This window comes from Ornithorhynchus anatinus, chromosome 2, assembly GCF_004115215.2.
Source record: "Ornithorhynchus anatinus isolate Pmale09 chromosome 2, mOrnAna1.pri.v4, whole genome shotgun sequence".
Classification (NCBI taxonomy): Eukaryota; Metazoa; Chordata; class Mammalia; order Monotremata; family Ornithorhynchidae; genus Ornithorhynchus; species Ornithorhynchus anatinus.
This window is the reverse complement of record NC_041729.1, coordinates 56,146,292-56,151,997: the sequence shown is the minus strand read 5'-3', so window position 1 is coordinate 56,151,997 and position 5,706 is coordinate 56,146,292. Positions and strand designations below refer to the sequence as shown.

The 5,706-nt window shown below is 48.2% G+C and overlaps 1 non-coding gene across 1 annotated transcript; it reads right to left on the bottom strand.

Annotated features, from left to right (window-relative positions):
• Nucleotides 1–2,173: 2,173 nt before the first annotated feature.
• On the bottom strand, nucleotides 2,174–2,311 carry LOC114809825. Its single transcript, XR_003757600.1, has one exon. It is a non-coding gene; the product is annotated as a small nucleolar RNA SNORA7 (small nucleolar RNA).
• Nucleotides 2,312–5,706: the final 3,395 nt, after the last annotated feature.

The following is a 5,706-nucleotide window of genomic DNA, read 5'->3' as shown; positions in this document are numbered from 1 at the left end:
TACAGATGAGGTAACTGAGGCCCAGAGAAGTGAAGTGACTTGCCCACAGTCACACAGCTGACAAGTGGCAGAGCGGGATTCGAACTCATGACCTCTGACTCCCAAGCCCCTGCTCTTTCTACTGAGCCACGCTGCTTCTCCCTGTGCCAGGCCCTGTTTTCTAAGCGCTGGGGCAAATACCAGTTAATCAGTTTGGACACAGTCCCGATCCCTGTCACTCATGGGGCTCACACACACATTTTACAGATGAGGTAACTGAGACACAGAGAAGTTAAGTGGCTTGTCCAAGGTCACACGGCAGACATGTGGCAGAGTTGGGATTAGAACCCAGGTCCTTCTCATTCCCAGGCCCGTGCTTTATCCACTAAGCCGTGCTGCTTCTGACTCCGTCCAGTGTTTAGTTAATTGTGCTTGAGATATGATGAGGGGTCTGTGGGTAGTTCAATCATTCAATCGTATTTATTGAGCACTTACGGTGTGCAGATCACTGCACTAAGCGCTTGGAAAGTGCCACACGGCAAATAAAGAGAGACAATCCTTGCCCGCAACGGGCTCACAGTCTCGAATGAATGAATGTCTCCGCCTCTGGACTGTCGGCTCACTGTGGGCAGGAAATATTTCTACCAATCCTGTTGAACTGTACTCTCCCAAGTGCCTAGTACAGTGTTCTGCCCACAATAAGCATGCATCAATCAGTTGCATTTATTGAGCACTTACTACGTGCAGATCACTCTATCGATACCATTGATCGAATGAGCCTTTTTGTAATATCATCTGCACATGGTAGGGCGCTTTTATCCCTGACTCGGGACTCAAAAATAGGCAACGACTCTCCGCTTGGGGCCTCAGGACTAGGAAAACTGACTGGACGGATTACACAAGCAACTGCCTAAATGTTCTGGAGAGCCGCGGATTAGCCCTGCTACTCCATCTACTGTACAGAAGTTTCGACAGGGGAGCTTTAGCGTCCGTTTTTCTGGAAAGACCTAGCGAGCGTCCTTGTGGGTGACTGTGGAATACAGGTATGCCCTAGGGACAGCCACTGCAAGACGCGACTCCCTCAGTTGTCCAGCCGGTCCTCGACTTAGGACCGTCCGAGTTACGGCAAACCGCACTTGGGTCGTCTCTGAATTGTAGACTCGCACTGGATCCGACTTAAAACGCCGAGTTCATAGATAACCCCCTCTGTTCTGCTGTTTTCTGGTCTCCCTCCCCTTGCTTGGCCTCCTGCCTCCTCATCAGGGCGGAAAGGAAACTGGAACTTGGCTCTAGTGAAAAAAAAGTCCCACATGGCTCTTTCCTCTTGAAAATCACTTTCCCCTCCTTAGCAGAGGGGAGGAATTTTCCTACCTACGTGGGCCCAAACCAGCCTTCTCCTCAGGGGAGGAGGAGGTTGGAGGGGGGCGCGAGGGGCTGAGAGCTGGGATTGCTAAAGGGATCGTACTCACTGTCCTAGTAACAGTACTGTGGCCTAGTGGAAAGAGCACGGGCTTGAAAGTCAGAGGATGTGAGTTCTAATCCCATCTCCGTCACACATTTGCTGTGTGACCTCGGTCTGGTCACCGAACTTCTCTGCGCCTCCTCATCTGTAAAATGGGGATTAAGACTGTGAGCCCCATGTGGGACAGGGATTGGGTCTGACCTGATTAGCTTGTATCTACCCCAGGACTTAGAACAGTGCCTGGAACATAATAAGTGCTTAACAAATGCCACAATTATCATTATTATCAAGGGCTTATTGTGTACAGAGCACTGTACTGAGCCCCGGGAGAGAGTACACAGGTGGAAATAAGACACGGTCCGTGGCCCTCGGGGATTTTTTTTTATGGTATTCATGAAGTGCTTACCATGTGCCAGGCAGTGTTCTAAGAGCTGGGGTAGATCCAAGATAATCAGGTTGGACACAGTACATGTCCCACACGGGGTTCACGGCTTTAACATCCATTTTGCTGTCTTACGCCACCGAGTCGTGTCCGACCCATCCCGACACTACGGACACGTCTCTCCCAGAACGCCCCAATTCCATCTCCAATTGTTCTGGTAGTGGATCCGTAGAGTTTTCTCGGTAAAAATACGGAAGTACTTTAACCACTCCTGCCTTCCGCGCAGTAAACTCAAGTTTCCAGCCTCGACTCTCTCCCGTGCCGCTGCTGCCCAGCACGGGGGAGTTTTGACTTGTAGCAGATGGCCTTCCACTCGCTAGCCACTGCCCAAGCTAGGAATGGAGTGGGTAGGCTTCTGGTTGACTCTCCCTCCCATAGCCAAAACTGGTAGAGTACTGGAAACTCTCCAAGTGTGACCTTGAGAGGGGACTACTGTGGCTAGTAGAGCAGAATTTCAGGCTCCTAGCGGCTCAGAGTCCATACCCACCACCATAGCCACAGCGAGCTCCACAACAGCAGTGCCTCGGCCCTCCCTAGGCTTTGTGGAGGCGGCACTAAGGCGTCGCCGCTTTTCTCTGTCCCTCCGGGGTCGTGCAGAAACAAAATGAATAGTTTCAAGTCTCTCAGTTCGTCTTAATCATTTGTAATTTCTGAAGAATAGTGCATTACTGACTGGCCTACATTCCGGTATTATTTATTTTTAACTTTCTATGTCGTTTTTATTTCTACTTGACTGGGGAGGAAGCACCACTTCAGGCGTCAAGAGATCTGCTTTCTAGTCCCAGCTCTGCCACTGGGCTGCTGTGGGATTGGGGGTAAATCGCTTAATCTCTCTGAGCTCGGTTAAATGGGGATGATGCATTGTTAGCCGTGATTGGGAAAGGAACTGTGTCTGATCTGATTACTCTATAACACCTAGCCAGGACTTAATCGATCAGTTGTACTTATTGAGTACTTACTGTATGCGGAGCTTCGGCCCCGACCCTTCTGGATCTTCCTTTTCCGCTCCCTCCTCTCTGGTCGCACTCTTCTGCGTATCCCCTCTGCAGCCTGCAGCCCACTGCTCTCCCCTTCTTGCCTCTATGTCCAGACAGGAAATCCTGCCCCAGGGATACACAGGCGAGACTCCACAGACCCAAGCGGGGATCGGCAACCTCCCGCTCACCTTTCCTGAGTGGGGATGGCCACCCCTGATGCCCCTTTGGGGTTTCCCCTCCCTCCCAGGCTTCAGGGACTGCGGCCCTGATCGAGTAAGACACCCTCAGTGACAGCCGTCTTTCCCTCATACACCAATCTCTCCCAGTCTCGGATCTCTGGACCAGAACCACTTCTCTGTCGCTGTCTCTCCTTGGCTGCCCATTCAGCCTCTTCTGTGCTTTTGGGGATGGGTGGTGGGGGGGGGGGGGGGGGATCCTGGGTTTGTTTGACTTCAGGTTCCCCCACATTGCATGCACGGGAATCCAAGGTAGAGACAAGAGGGTCCAGACTAGCTGGCTGCTTGCCTCAGCCCGAGATCACCAACCTCAAACATCCTTCCTTGGGATGAGGGAAAGTGATGCCGGGATCACCCATGGGCTTCAGGACAGCCTTGGATGAAGAGAATTTGGGGGCATAACACCCCCCCCCCCCGCCAAATTAAGTGGCTCCCTGTCACCCCTGGAGACCAAGGAAGTAGGCGGGATAGGGACAAGCAACTTGGAGCTAAAAGAAAGAAAGAGAGAGAAAGGGAGGGAGAACGGTAAACAGATAAAGAGTCAAACCTTTTAAAAGACTTCTTTGTTTCTGAGGGTTGGGGAAGCAGCTGATCCTCTAGACAGGATCTAGAATTCTGTTGCAATTCTGCTAGTTCCATTCGTTTGCAGAAACAAAATGAGTGATTTCAAACGTCTCACTTTTAATCATTTGTAAGTAGCTGTAATTTCCATAGAATACTGCATTACTGACTGACCTTATATTCCGGTATTATTTATTTTTAACTTTCGGTGTTATTTTTATTTCCACTTGATTGGGAAGGAAGCACCACTGCAGGAGTCAAGAAATTCTGTTGTACTGCACTCTCTCAAGAGCTTAGTAGGGTGGTCTGCATATATTAAGCGCTCAATCAATTCCATCGATTGACTGATGGATCCAGGTAAAACTAAAATTGAAAATGGTTGCCAAATGTGAGGCCGGGATGGGCTGGGGAGGGGAGTGGTTGTCCTCATGCACACTGACCATCTTGATAAGGAGTTCTGGTAGGGGTCCCGAGCGGTAGACCATCATGAAAGGATGAGGAAGCACAAGAAGTCCCTGACCTGGCTGTTTTATCTCACTTACCGTTGGAAGCCGGACCTGCCTACCTACTGTTCGTGTCAGATTCTCAAGGCGTCGGAGGGACCCTCGAGCAGTTCACCAAATAAATCCTTGAACCGAGAAGGAAACTTCATTTAGAAATGCATGACGCTGATGTTGATGAGGCAGTTCTATTTCATTCAGAGCAATCATTGCCCAATTGAACTTTGCATCCCTGCAATATTGCGAGATGTCAAAACAAATGAAAATGTTATGATTCCTCCACCACGAGCGAAAAGCTGGAAATTAAAAACTCTCGCATCCAGTTTTCGAGGAAGTGGATGAACTTGTAGAAATGATTGCAAAAGACTCTAATGAAGAGAGGAGTTCAAAAGTATGTAGAAACGTTCGGAAGGATTTGGTCTATTATAAAATGCTTCATAAAGAAACGAGGAAGGAATAACATCCTCAACCACTTCCATTTCAAATTGTCTGTGTGACATAGATGTCTGATGAAAAGATCTAACAAAGTTATGGGACTTTGATGGGAGGTAGGAGCCCTAAAAAATGAGGAGATGCAGAGTTTGAAGTTGCACTTCTTCTGGCAGTGTTACAAACCAATCGTTTAACTAACGGCCAGATGGATGTGAAATGAAAATGAAAATATGTCCATGGGGATGATGGGTTAATATTAGGTCCATTTTAAAGAAGAGGAGTAAAGGAACTTCTAAGAGCAAGCGATAACTTATTAAAAGCTGGTGAATTGTATTTTGAGCTCAGCCTTCGAACGAGGAAAAGAGATTTGCCATAAGATGGCAGCACAGTCCCAGAAACAGACTTATTCCTTAAAAAAAAGACTGAAATCCATCTTAAAATCGACATACAAACTTTCCTCCCAATGTTACAGATTGGCAGGTGACAGGTAATAAATCATTTCTCTGTACCTAAATATCCATTCAGGAATTCACAGGAGAAAGTTCGAAGTTCACGCTTATAATGGTTTGTCCTCATTTTGATCAAACCAAGCCTAGGTTTTCGTTTTGCTTGTCCTACGCTCTGAATGTTGAACTACATAAAGATAAAGCTTTCCGCAGAAGAGAAGGGAGACTCGAAGAAGGTGGCAAAAGGCTTTAAATAATTCAGGATGGTCTCTCACCTTCAAGGAGAATCCCTTGCCAATCAGGCCTGGTCTCCAATGGGAAGTTCTTCTCTGGACCTGAAAACTTGAATTCCAGAGAAGGGAATTCAAGGAAGAAAGACGACGGATTTACTCCTGCCAGCGTGACCTTCTCCAACTTTTCCCCAGTGACTGACAGATTCTTCAGCATGATTTTTGCTGAACCGTTCCTTAACTGCTAATCCTGCTCCAACTCTGTCAAGGTGATCTGTCAGTGACTGACGGATGCATTCACTCAGTCGTATTTACTGAGCGGTTACCCTATGCAGAGTACTGTACTAAGCGCTTGGGAGAGAACAGTGCAACAATAAACAGACACATTCCCTGCCCACAACGAGCTCAGGTTCTAGAGGGGGAGACAGACATTAGTATAAA